The following is a 25,533-nucleotide window of genomic DNA, read 5'->3' on the forward strand; positions in this document are numbered from 1 at the left end:
TTTCCCTACTGTATTTTATTTATTTATTTATTTGGCTCCTTTGCACCCCATTATTTTTATTTCTACTTTGCACATTCTTCCCATTGCAAATCTACCATTCCAGTGTTTTACTTGCTATATTGTATTTACTTTGCCACCATGGCCTTTTTTTTGCCTTTACCTCCCTTATCTCACCTCATTTGCTCACATCGTATATAGACTTGTTTATACTGTATTATTGACTGTATGTTTGTTTTACTCCATGTGTAACTCTGCGTCATTGTATGTGTCGAACTGTTTTGCTTTATCTTGGCCAGGTCACAATTGTAAATGAGGACTTGTTCTCAACTTGCCTACCTGGTTAAATAAAGGTGAAATAAAAAAAATTAAAAAAATAAAAAATTCTACATTGTAGAATTATAGTGAAGACATCAACATTATGAAATAACACATATGAAATTATTTAGTAACAAAAAAAAAGTTAAACAAATCAAAATATATTATAGATTTAGATACTTCAAAGTAGCCACCCTTTGCCTTGATGACAGCTTTGTACACTCTTGGCATTTTCTCAACCAGCTTAACCTGGAATGCTTTTCCAATAGTCTATGCTGAGCACTTGTTCGCTGCTTTTCCTTCACTCTGCGGTCCAACTCATCCCAAACCATCTCAAATGGGTTGAGGTCGGGGGATTGTGGAGGCCAGGTCATCTGATGCAGCACTCCATCACTCTCCTTCTTGTCAAATCGCCCTTACACAGCCTGGAGGTGTGTTGGGTCATTGTCCTGTTGAAAAACAAATGATAGTCCCACTAAGTGCAAACCAGATGGGATGGTGTATCGCTACATAATGCTGTGGTAGCAATGCTGGTTAAGTGTGCCTTGAATTCAAAATAAATCACAGACAGTGTCACTGGCAAAATACCCCCACTGCTTCCTCCATGCTTCACGGTGGGAACCACACATGCGGAAATCATCCATTCACTTACTCCGCATCTCACAAAGACAAAGCAGTTAGAACCAAAAATCTCAAATTTGGACTCACACTAAAGGACAGATTTCCACCAGTCTTATGTCCATTGCTCATGTTTCTTGGCCCAAGCAAGTCTCTTCTTATTATTGGTGTCCTCTAGTAGAGGTTTCTTTGAAGCAATTCGACCATGAAGGCCTGATTCACGCATTCTCCTCTAAACAGTTGATGTTGAGATGTGTCTGTTACTGGAACTCTGTGAAGCATATAATTCCCACTGGGATTCTCTGCCTCTAACACTATTACAGGGGCTGAGTCACTGGCTTACTGGGGCTCTTTCATGCCGTCCTTAGGAGGGGTGCGTCACTTGAGTGGGTTGAGACACTGATATGATCTTCCTGTCTGGGTTGGCGCCCCCCCCTTGGGTTGTGCCGTGGCGGAGATCTTTGTGGGCTATACTCGGCCTTGTCTCAGGATGGCAAGTTGATGGTTGAAGATATCCCTCTAGTGGTGTGGGGGCTGTGCTTTGGCAAAGTGGGTGGGGTTATATACTTCCTGCTTGGCCCTGTCCGGGGGTATCATCGGATGGGGCCACAGTGTCTCCTGACCCCTCCTGTCTCAGCCTCCATTATTTATGCTGCGATAGTTTATGTGTCGGGGGGCTAGGGTCACTTTGTTATATCTGGAGTACTTCTCCTGTCTTATCCGGTGTCCTGTGTGAATTTAAGTATGCTCTCTCTAATTCTCTCTTTCTCTCGGAATACCTGAGCCCTAGGACCATGCCTCAGGACTACCTGGCATGATGACTCCTTGCTGTCACCAGTCCACCTGGCCGTGCTGCTGCTCCAGTTTAAAACTGTTCTGCCTGTGATTATTATTATTTGACCATGCTGGTCATTTATGAACATTTGAACATCTTGGCCATGTTCTGTTATCATCTCCACCCGGCACAGACAGAAGAGGACTGGCCACCCCTCATAGCCTGGTTCCTCTCTAGGTTTCTTCCTAGGTCTTGGCCTTTCTATGGAGTTTTTACTAGCCACCGTGCTTCTACACCTGCATTGCTTGCTGTTTGGGGTTTTAGGCTGGGTTTCTGTACAGCACTTTGAGATATCAGCTGATGTACGAAGGGCTATATAAATACATTTGATTTGATTTCTAAGGCCGGTAACTCTAATTAACTTATCCTCTGCAGCAGAGATAACACTGGGTCTTCCTTTCCTGTGGCGGTCCTCATGAGAGCCAGTTTCATCACAGCGCTTGATGGTTTTTGCGACTGCAGTTGAAGACTTAAAAAGAACTTAAAAAGTTCTTGAAAAACAGTTCTTGAAATGTTCCAGATTGACTGACCTTCATGTATGAAAGTAATGATGGACTGTAATTTCTCTATTTGAGCTGACGTATTTGCCAGAGATGGCATAGCAGTTCAGACGTCTTTTGTCCTCGTCTTGTCGTGTCCTGTATATATATATATTTACAACTTTTTTTCACATACATTTTATTTTTATTTTCCATCAACTCATCTTCAAAAGACTCTCCTGCAACCCGCCTCACCAATTTATATTTATAAATAAGTATTATTTACCTCAAATCTGCAATCCTCCAAGAAGCTAGCCAGAAACTCGAAGAGTAGTTCAGAAGCTAGTTAGCTTCTTTACTGGCAAATCGTTAGTATTCAGCTAACCACGGTTTGTGGTCATCAGCTATCCTTTAGCTCGAAAATCTATCGCCAGTTTTGTACGGCGCAGCGCGGCTCGGAACGGAACATACCGGACCATTTTTTTTCTCTCCATGTCCTTGGATTTCAACTGCTCTCTGGACATTCATTCCCGGATCTCACAGCTAGCTAGCTGCTATCCGTGTGTCTATCTGTTCTCGTCGATTCCGGAGCAAACATCAATTACTCCGGAGCTAGCCAGCTCCGTCAATCACTCCTGAGCTCCGTCAATCACTCCTGGGCTGCAGTCACCTATCCGGACCCGTTTTACTGCCTACGCGGAGCCCCACCGGGCCTTCACAACTGGACTGCCGACGTTATCTACCCGAAGGAGATCCTGCTGGCTCCTCCGTCGCGACGTTACCTGAACGCCCATCTGCGGCCTGCTAACCGTTAGCTGTCTTACCGGCTGCTCTCAGAATAGACAATCGGACAATTTATTTATTTTTATTATTATTATTATTATGTTTCTTCTTGGGCCTCTATAACTATATCTATTGTTTTAATTTTATTTTTGTTGTTGTGTGATTTGGACTAATCCCCTCTACCACACGGAACCCCACTAATCTACTGACGGAACGCAAGAGGTGTCTAACAACAGACCTCCATCCTATGCTAGCTTGCTACCGATGTCCTGGCTAGCTGTCTAAATCACCGTGACCCCCAAACCAACCACTCCACTCACTGGACTCTTTTGATCACTCGACTAAGGATGCCTCTCCTTAATGTCAATATGTATTGTCCATTGCTGTTCTGGTTAGTGTTTATTGGCTTATTTCACTGTAGAGCCTCTAGTCCTGCTCACTATACCTTATCCAATTTATTAGTTCCACCACCCACACATGCAATGACATCTCCTGGTTTCAATGATGTTTCTAGAGACAATATCTCTCTCTTCATCACTCAATACCTAGGTTTATCTCCACTGTATTCACATCCTACCATACCTTTGTTTGTACATTATACCTTGATGCTATTTTATCGCCCCCAGAAACCTCCTTTTACTCTCTGTTCCAGACGACCAATTCTTATTGCTTTTAGCCGTACCCTTATTCTTCTCCTCCTATGTTCCTCTGGCGATGTAGAGGTGAATCCAGGCCCTGCAGTGCCTAGCTCCACTCCTATTCCCCAGGCGCTCTCTTTTGATGACTTCTGTAACCGTAATAGCCTTGGTTTCATGCATGTTAACATTAGAAGCCTCCTCTCTAAGTTTGTTCTATTCACTGCTTTAGCACACTCTGCCAACCCGGATGTTCTAGCTGTGTCTGAATCCTGGCTTAGGAAGACCACCAAAAATTCTGAAATTTTAATTCCAAATTACAACATTTTCAGACAAGATAGAACTGCCAAAGGGGGCGGTGTTGCAATCTACTGCAAAGATAGCCTGCAGAGTTCTGTCCTACTATCCAGGTCTGTACCCAAACAATTTGAACTTCTACTTTTAAAAATCCACCTCTCTAAAAACAAGTCTCTCACCGTTGCCGCCTGCTATAGACCACCCTCTGCCCCCAGCTGTGCTCTGGACACCATATGTGAACTGATTGCCCCCCATCTATATTCAGAGCTCGTGCTGCTAGGCGACCTAAACTGGAGCATGCTTAACACCCCAGCCATCCTACAATCTAAACTTGATGCCCTCAATCTCACTCAAATTATCAATGAACCTACCAGGTACCCCACCAAAGCCTTAAACACGGGCACCCTCATAGATATCATCCTAACCAACTTCCCCTCTAAATACACCTCTGCTGTCTTCAACCAAGATCTCAGCAATCACTGCCTCATTGTCTGCATCCGTAATGGGTCAGCGGTCAAACGACCTCCACTCATCACTGTAAAACGCTCCCTGAAACACTTCAGCGAGCAGGCCTTTCTAATCGACCTGGTCGGGGTATCCTGGAAGGATATTGATCTCATCCCGTCAGTAGAGGATGCCTGGATATTTTTTTTAAATGCCTTCCTAACCATCTTAAACAAACATGCCCCATTCAAGAAATTTAGAACCAGGAACAGATATAGCCCTTGGTTCTCCCCAGACCTGACTGCCCTTAACCAACACAAAAACATCCTATGGCGTTCTGCATTCGCATCGAACAGCCCCAGTGATATGCAGCTGTTCAGGGAAGCTAGAAACCCTTATACACAGGCAGTTAGAAAAGCCAAGGCTAGCTTTTTCAAGCAGAAATTTGCTTCCTGCAACACTAACTCAAAAAAGTTCTGGTTCACTGTAAAGTCCATGGAGAATAAGAACACCTCCTCCCAGCTGCCTACTGCACTGAAGATAGGAAACACTGTCTCCACTGATAAATCCACCATAATTGAGAATTTCAATAAGCATTTTTCTACGGCTGGCCATGCTTTCCACCTGGCTACTCCTACCCCGGTCAACAGCACTGCACCCCCAACAGCAACTCGCCCAAGCCTTCCCCATTTCTCCTTCTCCCAAATCCATTCAGCTGATGTTCTGAAAGAGCTGAAAAATCTGGACCCCTACAAATCAGCCGGGCGAGACAATCTGGACCCTTTCTTTCTAAAATTATCTGCCGAAATTGTTGCCACCCCTATTACTAGCCTGTTCAACCTCTCTTTCGTGTCGTCTGAGATTCTCAAAGATTGGAAAGCAGCTGCGGTCATCCCCCTCTTCAAAGGGGGGGGGACACTCTTGACCCAAACTGCTACAGACCTATATCTATCCTACCATGCCTTTCTAAGGTCTTCGAAAGCCAAGTCAACAAACAGATTACCGACCATTTCGAATCTCACCATACCTTTTCTGCTATGCAATCTGGTTTCAGAGCTGGTCATGGGTGCACCTCAGCCACATTCAAGGTCCTAAACGATATCTTAACCGCCATCGATAAGAAACATTACTGTGCAGCCGTATTCATTGATCTGGCCAAGGCTTTCGACTCTGTCAACCACCACATCCTCATCGGCAGACTCGACAGCCTTGGTTTCTCAAATGATTGCCTCGCCTGGTTCACCAACTACTTCTCTGATAGAGTTCAGTGTGTCAAATCGGAGGGTCTGCTGTCCGGACCTCTGGCAGTCTCTATGGGGGTGCCACAGGGTTCAATTCTTGGACCGACTCTCTTCTCTGTATACATCAATGAGGTCGCTCTTGCTGCTGGTGAGTCCCTGATCCACCTCTACGCAGACGACACCATTCTGTATACTTCCGGCCCTTCTTTGGACACTGTGTTAACAACCCTCCAGGCAAGCTTCAATGCCATACAACTCTCCTTCCGTGGCCTCCAATTGCTCTTAAATACAAGTAAAACTAAATACATGCTCTTCAACCGATCGCTACCTGCACCTACCCGCCTGTCCAACATCACTACTCTGGACGGCTCTGACTTAGAATACGTGGACAACTACAAATACGTAGGTGTCTGGTTAGACTGTAAACTCTCTTTCCAGACCCATATCAAACATCTCCAATCCAAAGTTAAATCTAGAATTGGCTTCCTATTTCGCAACAAAGCATCCTTCACTCATGCTGCCAAACATACCCTTGTAAAACTGACCATCCTACAAATCCTCGACTTTGGCGATGTCATTTACAAAATAGCCTCCAATACCCTACTCAACAAATTGGATGCAGTCTATCACAGTGCAATCCGTTTTGTCACCAAAGCCCCATATACTACTCACCATTGCGACCTGTACGCTCTCGTTGGCTGGCCCTCGCTTCATACTCGTCGCCAAACCCACTGGCTCCATGTCATCTACAAGATCCTGATAGGTAAAGTCCCCCCTTATCTCAGCTCGCTGGTCACCATAGCATCTCCCACCTGTAGCACACGCTCCAGCAGGTATATCTCTCTAGTCACCCCCAAAACCAATTCTTTCTTTGGCCGCCTCTCCTTCCAGTTCTCTGCTGCCAATGACTGGAACGAACTACAAAAATCTCTGAAACTGGAAACACTTATCTCCCTCACTAGCTTTAAGCACCAACTGTCAGAGCATCTTACAGATTACTGCACCTGTACATAGCCCACCTATAATTTAGCCCAAACAACTACCTCTTTCCCAACTGTATTTAATTTATTTATTTATTTTGCTCCTTTGCACCCCATTATTTTTATTTCTACTTTGCACATTCTTCCATTGCAAAACTACCATTCCAGTGTTTTACTTGCTATATTGTATTTACTTTGCCACCATGGCCTTTTTTGCCTTTACCTCCCTTCTCACCTAATTTGCTCACATTGTATATAGACTTGTTTATAGTGTATTATTGACTGTATGTTTGTTTTACTCCATGTGTAACTCTGTGTCGTTGTATCTGTCGAACTGCTTTGCTTTATCTTGGCCAGGTCGCAATTGTAAATGAGGACTTGTTCTCAACTTGCCTACCTGGTTAAACAAAGGTGAAATAAATAAAAAATGCCATAATATGGACTTAGTCTTTTACCAAATTGGGCTATCTTCTGTATACCACCCTTACCTCACAACACAACTGATTGGCTCAAAAAGAAATTCAACAAATTAACTTTTTTCAAGGCACACATGTTAATTGAAATGCATTACAGCTACCTCATGAAGCCGGTTGAGAGAGTGCCAAGAGTCTGCAATGTTGTTATCAAGGCAAAGGGTGGCTACGTTAAAGAAACTCAAATATAAAATATATATTGATTTGGTTACTACATGATTCAATGTGTTATTTCATAGTTTAGATGTCTTCACGATTATTCCACAATGTAGAAAATAGTAAAAATAAAGAAAAACCCTGGAATGAGTACATTTCCAAACTTTAAAAAAAATATTTGGTAGCATGGGTCAAACATTTCGGGTAACCTTCCACAAGCTTCCCACAATACGTTGGGTGAATTTTGGCCCATTCCCCCTGACAGAGCTGGTGTAACTGAGTCAGGATTGTAGGCCTCCTTGCTCGCACACGCTTTTTCAGTTCTGCCCACAAATTTTCTATGGGATTGAGGTCAGGGCTTTGTGATGGCCACTCCAATACCTTGACTTTGTTGTCCTTAAGCCATTTTGCCCCAACTTTGGAAGTGTGCTTAGGGTCATTGTGCATTTGGAAGACCCATTGCGACCAAGCTTTAACTTCCTGACTGATGTATTGAGATGTTGCTTCAATATATCCACATAATTTTCATCCCATCTATTTTGTGAAGTGCACCAGTCCCTCCTGCAGCAAAGCACGCCCACAACATGATGCTGCCACCCCCGTACTTCACGGTTGAGATGGTGTTTTTCGGCTTCCAAGCCTCCCTCTTTTCCCTCCAAGCATAATGATCATCATTATGGCCAAACAGTTCTATTTTTGTTTCATCAGACCAGAGGACATTTCTCCAAAAAGTACGATCTTTGTCCAAATGTGCAGTTGCAAAACATAGTCTGGCTTTTTTATGGCAGTTTTGGAGCAGTGGCTTCCTTGCTGCTTGCTGAGCCACCTTTCAGGTTATGTTGATATAGGACTTGTTTTAATGTGGATATAGATACCACCAATTGCCACCAATTGTGCAAGTTCTCCCACTTAAAAAGATGAGAGAGGTCTGTAATTTTCATCATAGGTACACTTCAACTATGACAGACAAAATGAGAGAAAAAAAACAAACAACAACCTACAAACAAGCAAGATTTCTGGCTCTCACAGACCTGTAACTTCTTCTAACCTGTATTAATGGCACCTGTTCGTGTCCCCCTGCTTAAGCCAGTACATGTCCAGGCCCGTCTGAAGTTTGCTAGAGAGCATTTGGATGATCCAGAAGAAGATTGGGAGAATGTCATATGGTCAGATGAAACCAAAATATAACTTTTTGGTAAAAACTAAACTCGTCGTGTTTGGAGGACAAAGAATGCTGAGTTGCATCCAAAGAGCACCATACCTACTGTGAAGCATGGGGGTGGAAACATCATGCTTTGGGGCTGTTTTTCTGCAAAGGGACCAGGACGACTGATCCGTGTAAAGGAAAGAATGAATGGGGCCATATATCGTGAGATTTTGAGTGAAAACCTCCTTCCATCAGCAAGGGCATTGAAGATGAAACGTGGCTGGGTCTTTCAGCATGACAATGATCCCAAACACACCGCCCGGGCAACAAAGGAGTGGCTTCGTAAGAAGCATGTCAAGGTCCTGGAGTGGCCTAGTCAGTCTCCAGATCTCAACCCCATAGAAAATCTTTGGAGGGAGTTGAAAGTTAGTGTTGCTCAGCAACAGCCCTAAAACATCACTGCTCTAGAGGAGATCTGCATGGAGGAATGGGCTAAAATACCAGCAACAGTGTGTGAAAACCTTGTGAAGACTTACAGAAAACATTTGACCTCTGTCATTGCCAACAAAGGGTATTAACAAAGTATTGAGATACATTTTTGTTATTGACCAAATACTTATTTTCCACCATAATTTGCAAATAAATTAATAAAAAAATCCTACAATGTGATTTTCTGGATTTTTTTCTCATTTTGTCTGTCATAGTTGAAGTGTACCTATGATGAAAATTACAGGCCTCTCTCATCTTTTTAAGTGGGAGAACTTGCACAATTGGTGGCTGACTAAATACTTTTTTGCCCCACTGTATATCCATAACCCAACAAAGAAAATATTTAAAAATGTCAACAGTATTTGTTTTTAAACTGTTTAATATAGACTTCTGGTGCCAAATTGGTCTGTAAAAGTACACCTTAGAAATTTAAACTTGTAGTTTTATGACAATTTTGAGAAATGGTTTGAAACTTATCAACACATCAATATTGCATAACATATTACTTTTTTGTTTAAAAATAATTACTGTCTATTGTGACTGATGGGATTAAATGGGTTAAAAAGAACATACCGTGAGATGTGATTCTGTAGATGGTTGCATACATAAACTGTGTCAAGTAGTGTTAGAGCTGCGTTGTATGGTGGCCAGAGCAAAATGATATGTTTAGCAATCAATCCCTCTGACAGTATAGAGACACAGTAAATGACTCACTCTGGACAGATTTGTCTTTCTATCTTCTTGGACTAGAACATTTCCCTCTAGGTCTGTTCGTACACCCTCCCTCCCCAACATTGCAGAGTGGAAATTAGTTACACTAGTGATTCCATACAGTACATAGCCAACTGGGTGCATATCCTGCTGGGTATGAAACTCTCCATATTAAAAAGCATAACACCAGGAACTGGAGTAGTTAAAGTACATTACATACTGCATATATATGTTCTGCAGACAACATGCAATATAAGCCTAACATTCAACTGTCCTTTTTCATTATATATAAAATGGACCTCTTCACAAATCTGAAACACTGTTACCACAGACAATGGTAAAAGGGTACCCGGTAAGGTCATTTATCAGATAATATTGCTCAGTGAGGAAGTGTGGTCCCTTGGCTCGTCCCTAGCAGGACCTATTGGGTTTCTGCCAATAATGGAAAGTGGGGAGGCCTTCTAACTGATCTCTGGTCAGAACTATCCATCTTCGTGAGATCCCAATACTCTAATTGGCTTGTGAGCCATAATTAAAGCTCCATGCCTCACAGTACAGGATGTATTTATCAGAGGTGATGCAACCACAGTGTTGGGAAATAAAGTTGGATAGACAATCTCTTTATAATCAAGCATAAGAGTGGGTGAGAAATTCATTTAATTTCCCTCTACCTGGAACTCTAATGGTATTGTTCATTTCCTAGAAAACACCCTGCCTTATCTTAATTTCCTAGAAATGTTCTGTAGCTTGGTACAGATGTAGGATCTAAATTTGATCATCCTGTTGCAAGGGTGTACACTGCAATTTTCAAAGCAAATTACAGAATGAGGGAAAAAAACTATGTTCAATTCGACGTGATCATATTTGTCTAGAACAGCTCCTGAGTTACCCCATCTCACCTGTTTGCCTTTGATGATAACCTTGGTGTTTCTGATGAATGCCACGTGACACACTGCCAGTTCAGATGGATCAGAAAGCCAGTGCTCCCAACCTATGACATCCTCTCACCATGAATGTGCACGGTTACAGAACAGACTTAAGTACCTCAGTGGCAGATGTCGACTCAGTTTCAGTCACCACTTAATTGTCCCAGTCAGCCGATGTGATGGTGGGGCCCTGAGATCCTTCTGTCAGTGGACATTGGACAGATCCCTGTAGAGTAGACCCATTATATGTACAGGTTTTCATTTCATCCAATTACTTCCATTAACCAGCTCTCAATGGCATTGTCAAAATGTTACAGTTCATTTAACAACTGGACTGAAATTGATCTAACCCATTTCTACCAGCAATACCTGGTGGTGTCCATACTATGGGTGGGCAATATGAACTACAGTGGCTTGCAAAAGTATTCACACCCCTTGGCATTTTTCCTATTTTATTGCATTACCACCTGGAATTAAAATAGATTTTTGCCTACCACTTTGAAGATGCAAAATATGTTTTATTGTGGAACAAGAAATAAGACAAAAAAACAAAAAACTTGAGAATGCATAACTATTCAACCCCCCAAAGTCAATACTTTGTAGAGCCACCTTTTGCAGCAATTACAGCTGCAAGTCTCTTGGGGTATGTCTCTATAAGCTTGGCACATCTCGCCACTGGGATTTTTGCCCATTCGTCAAGGTAAACCTGCTCCAGCTTCTTCAACTTGGATGGGTTCCGCTGGTGTACAGCAATCTTTAAGTCATACCACATATTCTCAATTGGAATGAAGTCTGAGCTTTGACTAGACCATTCCAAGACATTTAAACGTTTCCCATTAAACCACTTGAGTGTTGCATTAGCAGTATGCTTAGGGTCATTGTCCTGCTGGAAGGTGAACCTCAGTCCCAGTCTCAAATCTCTTGAAGACTGAAAGAGGTTTCCCTCAAGAGTTTCCCGGTATTTAGCGCCATCCATCATTCCTTCAATTCTGACCAGTTTCCCAGACCCTGCCGATGAAAAACATCCCCACAGCATGATGCTGCCACCACCATGCTTCACTATGGGGATGGTGCTCACGGAGGGGTTGGGTTTGCGCCAGACACAGCGTTTTCTTTGATGGGCAAAAAGCTCAATTCTAGTCTCCTCTGACCAGAGTACCTTCTTCCATGTGTTTGGGGAGTCTCCCACATGCCTTTTGGCGAACACCAAACGTGTTTGCTTATTTTTTTCTTTAAGCAATGGCTTAAAGCAATGGCTTCTGTGAAGCCCAGCTCTGTGGAGTGTATCGCTTAAAGAGGTCCTATGGACATATACTCCAATCTCCTCTTTGCAGCTCCTTCAGGGTTATCTTTGGTTTCTTTGTTGCCACTCTAATTAATGCCCTCCTTGCCTGGTCCGTGAGTTTTGGTGGGCGGCCCTCCCTTGGCTGGTTTGTTGTGATACCATATTCTTTCCATTATTTAATAATTGATTTAATGGTGCTCCCTGGGATTTTAAAAGTTTCAGATATGTTTTTATAACCCAACCCTGATCTTTACTTCTCCACAACGTTGTCCCTGACCTGTTTGGAGAGCTCCTTGGTCTTCATGGTGCCCCTTGCTTCGTGGTGTTGCAGACTCTGGGGCTTTTCAGAACAGGTGTATATATACTGAGATCATGTGACAGATCATGTGACACTTAGATTGCACACAGGTGGACTTTATTTAAATAATTATGTGACTTCTGAAGGTAATTGGTTGCAGGAGATCTTATTTAGGGGCTTCATAGCAAAGGGGGCGAATACACATGCACTTACACACTTCTCTGTTTTTTATTTTAAGTAATTTTTCATTTCACGTCACCAATTTGGACTATTTTGTGTGTCTATTACATGAAATACAATTTTTTTTAAACATTTCAATTACAGGTTGTAATGCAACAAAATAGGAAAAACGCCAAGGGGGATGAATACATTTGCAAGGCACTGTAAAATACATATTACAATGTTTTCCACTGTCTGGACGATAACGATATAATCTATAATATACTGTACATTTATTACATTTTTTTGTACATTTTATGAACCCTTCAAAGTTAATAAATGACAAAATATGCACCTGTTTTTTTAAATGATGATTATTATTATTATTATTTACTTCTGTGGTAACCTGTGCAAACATGAAACATAAACAAAGGTATACGAGTTAAATAAACATGCATTTAAATTAAAAACATTTGCATTCTTTTTCCTGACAAATATGGTGCCAAGACGTGTGTAATGGCCTTTTCCTGCTCCAGGACTCTTTTCATCATCTGCGGTCGAGATACCCACCCTGTCGGGGATTCCATGATGAGCTTGTGGACGGGATGGCTCAGTTTATCCTGTCTATCCTGGCCTTCTGCTTCTCCCAACTATAGGAAAATGTGCTGACCACTTTCTTGGACACTCCTGTGGCCCGGGAAACACAAAGTTCTCTCTGAAAAATAAAAAGGTAAAAATAATGACTTATGAGTTGCAATTATTCAATAGAAATAACATAGCATCTGCTGTAATTACAACAATTTACAGCTTGGACACTGAATATGATTACAAATGTAATCCATTTATAGATTTATATACAACTGTTGTGATTAAGAGATCCATGTTGCTTTAGAAAACAGGATTAGTTATTGGGTAGTCTATTCATTATTGAAAGACAGAGGATAGATTCATATATTGAAAACATAGACTAATGTATCAATTCTAAATAAAAGCAATGTAATCTATGTAATGTTTGGATATTGCACACATTTACAAATATTATATATTTGAATAGCTGTATATATTCATCTTAACATCTAAAAAGGATCAGGCAGTGTAATCAGCTATAACTTTAAACAGAGGAGATAAGGAAAACAATAGTTATTCTGCATTTAAGTTACGTTGTTTTTCAGTTACATGATTAAAAACGCCTTATTTCATAAATGTATTAATTCATCATGAAAAATCCATATCATGGCACAACGTCATACTGGTATTCACGTTCATACCGGTATACCGCCCACCCCTAGTCCATACTAGTATCCTACACTCAATAGTGAACAGATGTCTACCAGCCGTGCAATTAAACCAAAAAAGTTGTTTCTAGGGTTGGGATGACTTTAGGTCTCAGTGAAGGTGCCATCACTGCATGTAGCTGCGAACAAACTTACATCACCTACAGTATGCACAGTATGTCCCGAGACGTTGTAAAGGACTGCAATCACATGATTAATAAGATTTCAGTGGGAAAACCCCCCACAATAATTTGTATTAATGACAGAGATTTTAGTTTGACCTTCCTTGTAGAAACACTTCCAAAAGTGTGCCACAGCTATCTCTAATTTCTCTGTTCGCTTGTAGAAGTTTGGTTTTCAGATGACCTCTGACTTGCTCCAAAACTAAAGCAACCAAGAGCATTTATCCTCTGAGAGGTAACATGGCTAACTTCAAAGAGCTTCCACTGACGTTCCATCACAGTCTCATTATCTCCAATGGACTGGGAACTGAGCAAGACCTTGGTTCTGAGATCGCACCCTCTCAGTACCCTTTCTCTATGTAGTGTCCAAGTCTATTAGACCACAGTGACATATGAAAATGAGGTCATGTATTATGGGCATTTCATATCTGTGGGATTCCTTTGGTTAGAGAATGAGGGCAGAGATGGGAGATGTCCAAGTCCCAGTGAGGATCATTAAAAAGGGAAACCAAGACCATGGGCCTTTCAGCTCTTTGCGCCATGAGACATGTTCTGAATAAATAGCTCTGAAACGGCTTTGTACTTTCAAAAGTTAATACATCTTAAACATAGTACCCTGTTCATTTCTTCATTGTGTCCTAAAAAGCTTTGGAAAGTAACGTACTTTAAGGCGATTTTGTTCATGTAATGATAACCAGCTCAAGAAAATATTGCATCATCTAGAGAGATGACACCTTTGACTAGGGCAGTTTTTTCTCAGTGCTTCAGATGTAGGATCTTAATTGGATCACCCTGTTGCAGGATAACTTTATTGCAATGCAGGAAATGTAACATTTGTAGTGTATTTGAGGTTTAAAAAGGCTTCTGAAATTTCAGACTTGATTTTCCTTTATGAAAAATGTATCAACCCCTACAAAAATGTCCATTAGTTATAATCCACATAGTATTTCACATTTCCTGTTGTTTCAGGATTAATTTCCTGCTGTAGCAAACTGGTTCAAATTAGGATCCTACATCTGTTTATTGGAGGTTTGCAAGATGTGGCAGTTTGGTGTCTACCGTATTTTCATTTTAATGGGAAAAGAGGTTCCAAAGATGAAACGGTATTTGTACTGTAGTACGCAACTGGAAGGCTACCATTGCAAGGCTGCTTTGTTGAGTTGGAGAGGAAGAAGAGCCTATTTTCCACTTTGAAATCTCAGTTTGTAGTAGTATAATATAATTCATTTGAATTACCTTTAATTTCCTGAAGCTTTGGGCATGAAAAGGGAACCTTAACCAAATTCAGTCAACCATGGAAAGGGAAGAACAGATTTCAAATGTAAAAAATATTGTCGCAAAAAGATGAATCATAGTTGCTAGACAAGATATCATGATCAGAGTCTTGGCGTTTTAAAAAGAAGGCTGCCGTGATGCAATTACTATATTTTCAAATCTGCCTGCTCCTGGGAACAGATGTAGTTCAAAGGACTGTATGATCATCGCCTTGTAGCACAACCATGAAGAACACAACACTTTACAACAGATGCCTATCATTTGTCCTTTCAAAAGGATACAGTATTGTATGACATTGAATAATTCTGACCAGTAACCGTCAGCGAAAAGAGTCCTTTTTTTCTCATTTCCTGGTCTTCCATGGCATACTGTATTCCAGAGCAGTGGATTTGTCCTAATGGGCTACAACCAATCCTGGAAGTTTAACAGCCACAACACTGATCTCTTAAAATGAACCTGATTCCCTTCTGGATCCCTGGTGAAATGACTAATTAATCAGTAATGTACTGAATGCACACGTAAACCAAGCAGCCCCTGCATCCATCCAGAACACATGTTAAGTGATCCAGAGAGACTCACAGCTTGGACTTACTGTAGGTACTGTACAGTATAGGGAGTGAGTAAGGAACATCCCTCAGATATACAGCTCTGATAAATTGTAACAAACCAACCACTAACAGTATGACTGATCCCAGAGGACTCAGCGGAGTCACTTCTCAGAGAATGATAGAAACCTTCACTCTAGCCCACCATCAGCACTGCGCAGTGCAGGGCTTGGCTGGTGATGGAGTGTTTGAGCAAGATAGTGTTAACGTCCCTGGTTGTTTACGCTGCCTGGCCAACTGTATCCAGCGGAGGCTCCTTCTCTCCACATACCCCTTCTCAGGCATTGTTGTAATTCCTCGTCGGCATTAAGCCATTGGAGAGGAACAGCACCCCGAAGACATGACAGCTCCCTTGGGCACACTCATTGTGAACAAGCAGAGAACTCTGTGTGAATACAGATTACCTGGAATTGCATGTCTTTCTCAGTGACAGAGCCTCCCCCCACAACCCCCCTAGTCTCCCACCCCAGCACCTCCTCTCCCCCTCATCTTATACCACCCCACCTCACCCATGGCCTCCTGTGGGACACTGTCCAACAATATCTCCTCAGCTCCTTATGACGGCAGGCACAAAGACAGAGCCAATCCTCTCCAAAGACCGCTGTGTCAACCCGGACGCTTTGTCTGAAATAATTAGGAGGTTTCATCAGCGCCATCTGTTACATGCTTAGCCAGGGTTGCCGATAATTGGCGGCTGTATTGTGAGAGTGCTTCACCTCCCCTGACACCCTCCTAGGATGTGGATGTCATAGAAGTCGTGTTTCCCAGGCCTCGTTTACGACCTCCTTTCTCCTTTCCTTCTCACTCTCTTGCTCTCAATTCTGTCTCAGTCACAACAAAGAGCTCTGATCCAGGAGCCATGGAGCGCAGCGGTACACGGTTCCCTTTGACTCACAGTACGATTCCACCAACAAAGAAGTCTGTCTGAGAAGTTTCAATATCCTTTGCCTACTTGTGAAAAAATAACTTGTTTTTTTTACTCCTAATGTGGAACTATCTGTGAGACGGACTAATTTTCAGGTTTGATATTGGATACTTTTTATACATTTAAGTGGCTTATTTATATATTTACATGATGCGTTGTTCTTGGAGGCTGCTTTGGTTTAATGAATTCAATCACCCTGTCGGAAATAGAGGGGGAATACAAATTTGGATCACATTTGTAAGAGTGCATCTTGATTATGTCTGTAACATGGAATTAGGTATGTGTTGAATAATGTATAATTCATATAAAGTTCTCATTTCAAGGAGCTTAGGAGTTTCCACCCACTGATTTTAGAAGAAAATTATGAAATTAGATAGCTGGGGTACGTAGATGCTCTCCACAGCGTGAGATTAGAGGTGGTAGAGAGTGTGTGTAGATATAGCTAGCTGATAATAACAATCTGTTATAACATGGAGGGGAAATTGATACCTAGCTAAATCTATGTATGACATCTCTTCTCTCCATGATCATTGTGTTAATTAAAGTGTCAGCACTTCTGTCTCCTATCACATTAACATCTGTCTCTGTGATTCACATCTATCTCTCTTCTCTAAACTCTGATTTCCATTTGTCACCAGTTAATGTGCAACCTAGCTGAGAAGACTCTTTTCATGCATCACATAAATTATCTTGCATAAAGACAAGCACTTTGTCATTGCTGTTACATGCGCCAAGTGTCATGCCGCTTGTCACCACATGAGGCTCCCTCACACAGTACAGCCTCTGATATACTCTGCCTCTCTGTTTCATAATGCACAAGAAGTCTGCTTCCACGTAGCTTGGCCTGGGAGAAAAAAATGAAATTCCACTGTCATCATAGGAATATTAGATACTCTAGCTCATAGCAGATGTTCATGTCCTGGTGGCCCAGGGACAATTCATTGGGATAATAGCTTAAAATAGTATGTCTCATGTGCTTCATAATTCCACATAATATAGGCTCTCTGTGACAGTGTTATGACTTCAAATCACTCTGAAGATGGTGCTGGCTAAAGCTAAAACTGGCGAGTGTAGAGAGTATAGAGATATTGTTATCCACGTCGGCACCAACGATGTTAGGATGAAACAGTCAGAGATCACCAAGCGCAACATAGCTTCTGCGTGCATATCAGCTAGAAAGATGTGTCGGCATCGAGTAATTGTCTCTGGCCCCCGCCCAGTTAGGGGGAGTGATGAGCTCTACAGCAGAGTCTCACAACTCAATCGCTGGTTGAAAACTGTTTTCTGCCCCTCCCAAAAGATAGAATTTGTAGATAACTGGCCCTCTTTCTGGGACTCGCCCACAAGCAGGACCAAGCCTGACCTGCTGAGGAGTGACGGACTCCATCCTAGCTGGAGGGGTGCTCTCATCTTATCTACCAACATAGACAGGGCTCTAACTCCTCTAGCTCCACAATGAAATAGGGTGCAGGACAGGCAGCTGGCTGTTAGCCAGCCTGCCAGCATAGTGGAGTCTGCCACTAGCACAGTCAGTGTAGTCAGCTCAGCTATCACCATTGAGACCGTGTCTGTGCTTCGACCTAGGTTGGGCAAAACTAAACATGGCGGTGTTCGCCTTAGCAATCTCACTAGGATAAAGACCACCTCCATTCCTGTCATTACTGAAAGAGATCATGATACCTCACATCTCAAAATAGGGCTACTTAATGTTAGATCCCTTACTTCAAAGGCAATTATAGTCAATGAACTAATCACTGATCATAATCTTGATGTGATTGGCCTGACTGAAACATGGCTTAAGCCTGATGAATTTACTGTTTTAAATGAGGCCTCACCTCCTGGCTACACTAGTGACCATATCCCCTGTGCATCCCGCAAAGGCGGAGGTGTTGCTAACATTTACGATAGCAAATTTCAATTTACAAAAAAAAAATGACGTTTTCGTCTTTTGAGCTTCTAGTCATGAAATCTGTGCAGCCTACTCAATCACTTTCTATAGCTACTGTTTACAGGCCTCCTGGGCCATATACAGCGTTTCTCACTGAGTTCCCTGAATTCCTATCGGACCTTGTAGTCATAGCAGATAATATTCTAATCTTTGGTGACTTTAATATTCACATGGAAAAGTCCACCGACCCACTCCAAAAGGCTTTCTGAGCCATCATCGACTCAGTGGGTTTTGTCCAACATGTCTCTGGACCCACTCACTGTCACAGTCATACGCTGGACCTAGTTTTGTCCCATGGAATAAATGTTGTGGATCTTAATGTTTTTCCTCATAATCCTGGACTCGGACCACCATTTAATTATGTTTGCAATTGCAACAAATAATCTGCTCAGACCCCAACCAAGGACCATCAAAAGTCGTGCTATAAATTCACAGACAACACAAAGATTCCTTGATGCCCTTCCAGACTCCCTCTGCCTACCCAAGGATGCCAGAGGACAAAAATCAGTTAACCACCTAACTGAGGATCTCGATTTAACCTTGCGCAATACCCTAGATGCAATTGCACCCCTAAAAACTAAAAACATTTCTCATAAGAAACAAGCTCCCTGGTACACAGAAAATACCCGAGCTCTGAAGCAAGCTTCCAGAAAATTGGAACGGAAATGGCGCCACACCAAACTGGAAGTCTTCCGACTAGCTTGGAAAGACAGTACCGTGCAGTACCGAAGAGCCCTTACTGCTGCTCGATCATCCTATTTTTCTAACTTAATTGAGGAAAATAAGAACAATCCTAAATTCCTTTTTGATACTGTCGCAAAGCTAACTAAAAAGCAGCACTCCCCAAGAGAGGATGACTTTCACTTTAGCAGTGATAAATTCATGAACTTCTTTGAGGAAAAGATTATGATTATTAGAAAGAAAATTACGGACTCCTCTTTAAACCTGCGTATTCCTCCAAACCTCAGTTGTCCTGAGTCTGCACAACTCTGCCAGGACCTAGGATCAAGAGAGACGCTCAAGTGTTTTAGTACTATATCTCTTGACACAATGATGAAAATAATCATGGCCTCTAAACCTTCAAGCTGCATACTGGACCCTATTCCAACTAAACTACTGAAAGAGCTGCTTCCTGTGCTTGGCCCTCCTATGTTGAACATAATAAACGGCTCTCTATCCACTGGATGTGTACCAAACTCACTAAAAGTGGCAGTAATAAAGCCTCTCTTGAAAAAGCCAAACCTTGACCCAGAAAATATAAAAAACTATCGGCCTATATCGAATCTTCCATTCCTCTCAAAAATTTTAGAAAAGGCTGTTGCGCAGCAACTCACTGCCTTCCTGAAGACAAACAATGTTTACGAAATGCTTCAGTCTGGTTTTAGACCCCATCATAGCACTGAGACGGCACTTGTGAAGGTGGTAAATTACATTTTAATGGCATCGGACCGAGGCTCTGCATCTGTCCTCGTGCTCCTAGACCTTAGTGCTGCTTTTGATACCATCGATCACCACATTCTTTTGGAGAGATTGGAAACCCAAATTGGTCTACACGGACATGTTCTGGCCTGGTTTAGATCTTATCTGTCGGAAAGATATCAGTTTGTCTCTGTGAATGGTTTGTCCTCTGACAAATCAACTGTAAATTTCGGTGTTCCTCAAGGTTCTGTTTTAGGACCACTATTGTTTTCACTATACATTTTACCTCTTGGGGATGTTATTCGAAAACATAATGTTAACTTTCACTGCTACGCGGATGACACACAGCTGTACATTTCAATGAAACATGGTGAAGCCCCAAAATTGCCCTCGCTAGAAGCATGTGTTTCAGACATAAGGAAGTGGATGGCTGCAAACTTTCTACTATTAAACTCGGACAAAACAGAGATGCTTGTTCTAGGTCCCAAGAAACAAAGAGATCTTCTGTTGAATCTGACAATTAATCTTAATGGTTGTACAGTCGTCTCAAATAAAACTGTGAAGGACCTCGGCATTACTCTGGACCCTGATCTCTCTTTTGAAGAACATATCAAGACCATTTCGAGGACAGCTTTTTTCCATCTACGTAATATTGCAAAAATCAGAAACTTTCTGTCCAAAAATGATGCAGAAAAATTAATCCATGCTTTTGTCACTTCTAGGTTAGACTACTGCAATGCTCTACTTTACGGCTACCCGGATAAAGCACTAAATAAACTTCAGTTAGTGATAAATACGACTGCTAGAATCCTGACTAGAACCCAAAAATTGATTATATTACTCCAGTGCTAACCTCTATACACTGGCTTCCTGTCAAAGCAAGGGCTGATTTCAAGGTTTTACTGCTAACCTACAAAGCATTACATGGGCTTGCTCCTACCTATCTCTCTGATTTGGTCCTGCCGTACATACCTACACGTACGCTATGGTCACAAGACGCAGGCCTCCTAATTGTCCCTAGAATTTCTAAGCAAACAGCTGGAGGCAGGGCTTTCTCCTTTAGAGCTCCATTTTTATGGAACAGTCTGCCTACCCATGTCAGAGACGCAAACTCGGTCTCAACCTTTAAGTCTTTACTGAAGACTCATCTCTTCAGTGGGTAATATGATTGGGTTAGTGTAGTCTGGCCCAGGAGTGGGAAGGTGAACGGAAAGGCTCTGGAGCAACGAACCGCCCTTGCTGTCTCTGCCTGGCCGGTTCCCTTCTTTCCACTGGGATTCTCTGCCTCTAACCCTATTACAGGGGCTGAGTCACTGGCTTACTGGGGCTCTCTCATGCCGTCCCTGGAAGGGGTGCGTCACCTGAGTGGGTTGATTCACTGTTGTGGTCATCCTGTCTGGGTTGGCGCCCCCCCCCCCTTGGGTTGTGCCGTGGCGGAGATCTTTGTGGGCTATACTCAGCCCTGTCTCAGGATGGTAAGTTGGTGGTTGAAGATATCCCTCTAGTGGTGTGGGGGCTGTGCTTTGGCAAAGTGGGTGGGGTTATATCCTTCCTGTTTGGCCCTGTCCGGGGGTGTCCTCGGATGGGGCCACAGTGTCTCCTGACCCCTCCTGTCTCAGCCTCCAGTATTTATGCTGCATGCAGTAGTTTGTGTCGGGGGGCTAGGGTCAGTTTGTTATATCTGGAGTACTTCTCCTGTCCTATTCGGTGTCCTGTGTGAATCTAAGTGTGCGTTCTCTAATTCTCTCCTTCTTTCTTTCTTTCTCTCTCTCGGAGGACCTGAGACCTAGGACCATGCCCCAGGACTACCTGACATGATGACTCCTTGCTATCCCTAGTCCACCTGGCCATGCTGCTGCTCCAGTTTCAACTGTTCTGCCTTACTATTATTTGATCATGCTGGTCATTTATGAACATTTGAACATCTTGGCCATGTTCTGTTATAATCTCCACCCGGCACAGCCAGAAGAGGACTGGCCACCCCACATAGCCTGGTTCCTCTCTAGATTTCTTCCTAGGTTTTGGCCTTTCTAGGGAGTTTTTCCTAGCCACCGTGCTTCTACACCTGCATTGCTTGCTGTTTGGGGTTTTAGGCTGGGTTTCTGTACAGCACTTTGAGATATCAGCTGATGTACGAAGGGCTATATAAATACATTTGATTTGATTTGATTTGAAAATGGCAATGCTGCTTCAAATGTCCCCTTTACATTCCATTGTAACATCTTTACCCAGGTGGTAATGCCTTTCTTTATGGCAGACAAAAATCTTAATATGATTCAGTGCACACTTATTAAAGTTGCACAGAGAAAGTATAGCCGCGGCTTGGTGCCAGTCAGAGCAGTAGGAGATAAATACCTGATTCAGGAGAGGTACATTTCATTGCAGCTTAAAGACCTGGTTCAGGAGAGGGACACTTCATTGGGGCTTAAAAACCTGGTTCAGGAGAGGGACAGTTCATTGAGGCTTAAAGACATCGTCCAGGAGAGAGACACTTTATTGGGGCTTCATGAGTACCGAGATCTAGAGCACTGATCAAACAGTCATCCTTCATGGTAGACAATCTCTGAGTATGGTTGTCATGGGAGAAAGAAGTAGCAGCAGCTGCATTCCACCATCATAGACTGATAAAAATAAACACTTACATTCCATGGTTGCCATGGTGCCGTGAGGAAGCAGTGTTGTTTTAAGTATTTTCATAGCAGTTTTGTAAATCAACTTTCTGTTTTTCATGACTTCTTGAGTGTTTCTGAGGTACAATATCTGATGGTTTTGACCCATGGATTTGCTGGACGAATGGCAAGTCAGCTTGCTTGTCTTGGCTAGGTAGTAGGCTAGCTAGCTGGCTAAGCAAACTTTTGAATAATCAGTACAGCACTGGCTTTTATCCAGCTTTTTTCCACCTGCCAGGTCATTCCTACTCTGTCCCCAGGAAATATGACTTCTGATTTAGTGTTAAATGTGGCTTTACAGTACCTTCAGAAACTCACACCCCTTGACTGCCTACTGAACAACACCATACCCTTACAAAAAAGATTGCCGCTTTAAAACTGCAGTCGACTGTGGTATTTTGGAGGCAGTAAAAAAACTTTAATTGTTGATGTAGTATTTGCTGCATACTGCAATTATACTGCATTCTGACTGCAATTTTTTTTGTCAGGGATCTGAAGCTGTGGAAGACCACTGCCCAAGACCTGTCAGATCCCTAGGTTTGATTTGTTTGTTTTAACAACGTCTTTGAGATTCTCTTTGTAAAGAAATGCGCTATATAAAAGACATCTATTATTATTATCATCATGTTTTTCCAGGGGACAGCTGAAGCTATTCCACAGCATTTAGAATCCACGTCAAGTGGCATGTGTCTATGAACTTTGAGTATTCATGTTTGAACATTCAATGCTATTGCCATTCAAATATATGGATTAATTAACACAAAAAAATACCTTGCTATGATTCGACCTGTGTGTGTGTGTGTGTGTGTGTGTGTGTGTGTGTGTGTGTGTGTGTGTGTGTGTGTGTGTGTGTGTGTGTGTGTGTGTGTGTGTGTGTGTGTGTGTGTGTGTGTGTGTGTGTGTGTGTGTGTGTGTGTGTGTGTGTAGATGTGAGCATAGGGCATGTTTGTGTGCATATGTTCATTTACATGTAGGTATAGGCATACTAATATCTAGAATAAGTGTACATCCTTAACTCCCTGTGTTTATCAAAAACACTCCTTAACTCCCTGTGTTTATCACAAACACTCCTTAACTCCCTGTGTTTATCACAGACACTCCTTAACTCCCTGTGATTATCACAAACACTCCTTAACTCCCTGTGTTTATCACAAACACGCCTTAACTCCCTGTGTTTATCACAAACACTCCTTAACTCCCTGTGTTTATCACAGACACTCCTTAACTCCCTGTGTTTATCACAGACACTCCTTAATAACTCCCTGTGATTATCACAGACACTCCTTAACTCCCTGTGTTTATCACAGACACTCCTTAATAACTCCCTGTGATTATCAGACACTCCTTAACTCCCCGTGTTTATCACGGACACTCCTTAACTCCCTGTGTTTATCACAGACACTCCTTAACTCCCTGTGTTTAACACAGACACTCCTTAATAACTCCCTGTGTTTATCACAGACACTCCTTAACTCCCTGTGTTTATCACAAACACTCCTTAACTCCTTGTGTTTAACACTCCTTTACTCCATGTGTTTAACACAGACACTCCTTAATAACTCCCTGTGTTTATCACAGATGCTCCTTAACTCCTTGTGTTTAACACTCCTTTACTCCATGTGTTTAACACAGACACTCCTTAATAACTCCCTGTGTTTATCACAGACACTCCTTAACCCCCCGTGTTTATCACGGACACTCCTTAACTCCCTGTGTTTAACACAGACGCTCCTTAACTCCCTGTGTTTATCACGGACACTCCTTAACTCCCTGTGTTTATCACAGACACTCCTTAACTCCCTGTGTTTAACACAGACACTACTTAACTCCCTGTGTTTATCACAGACACTCCTTAACTCCCTGTGTTTATCACAGACGCTCCTTAACTCCCTGTGTTTATCACAGACACTCCTTAACTCCCTGTGTTTATCACAGACACTCCTTAACTCCCTATGTTAATCAACAAGCAGCGATCTCTTACTGTGGGCCAAGCTGGCGGTCTGGGCTCAGGGCCGTTACCCTGCACTCACTGACGGGCTCTGATAGCTATTAAGCCCCCTCACAGACTAGTGCTTAGTCCTCTGTGAGCACAGAGAGGCTGGTGATGGACAGCTTCCCATTAGCCAGTCCGATGGAGAGGAAGCCTTCCTCCACTGTTGCATGTTAATCGGCTGAGATGTGTCTGGATGGGAGTCAGAGTGCACTCTCTTTGAGAGGGATGAGATTCCTATGATTATACAGCCATTTATAATGGATATTGGGCATATTTGCAGTCATGTTAAAGTACTATGCTGTGTCATTCAGCATGGTTTGAGTCAGTGTAGGCTAAGTGGGCTGAACCACAACCTACAGTTGAAATAGGTGTCAAAAGTGTTCAAAACATAGTCAGCACATTCACAAAATCCCTGACTTGATCAGTTTTTGGCCTTAATTCTCAAATATAATTTTACACCTTTGTACAGGTTAAGCAATTAAATTACAAATATTGGTTGGTTTTGATGGTTTTCAAAAATGAATAGATTTTCATACAGTTCTCATTAAAGTATTAGCTAAAACATTTTTGAGTCGGATTAGCATTATCATTCTTGTGCTTCTTTTTGTGACATTCACAGGGGGCACCATGGGATATATTTAAGATATTCCTTCAGACAGTTTCCGAAGATAGGCAGGGACACCTATGTCCTGACATTAGTCAGAAGCTTATTCCACCATTGAGGTGCCTGGACTGAGAAGCGCTGTGACTGGGCTGACTGGGAGCTGACAACTGTACGGGTGGGAGGGCCAAGAGGTGGCAGAATGGAGCGCTCGGGTTGGGGTGTAGGGTTTGAGCAGAGCCTGAAGGTAGGGAGGAGCAGTACCCCTTGCTGCGCCGTAGGCAAGCACCAGGCTCTTGAAACGGATGCAAGCTTAGACTAGAAGCCATTGGGGTAAGATGTTGGGGAGAGGTACAGAGACACCTCTCAAT

The sequence above is a fragment of the Oncorhynchus keta genome, chromosome 11, assembly GCF_023373465.1.
Source record: "Oncorhynchus keta strain PuntledgeMale-10-30-2019 chromosome 11, Oket_V2, whole genome shotgun sequence".
Lineage (NCBI taxonomy): Eukaryota > Metazoa > Chordata > Actinopteri > Salmoniformes > Salmonidae > Oncorhynchus > Oncorhynchus keta.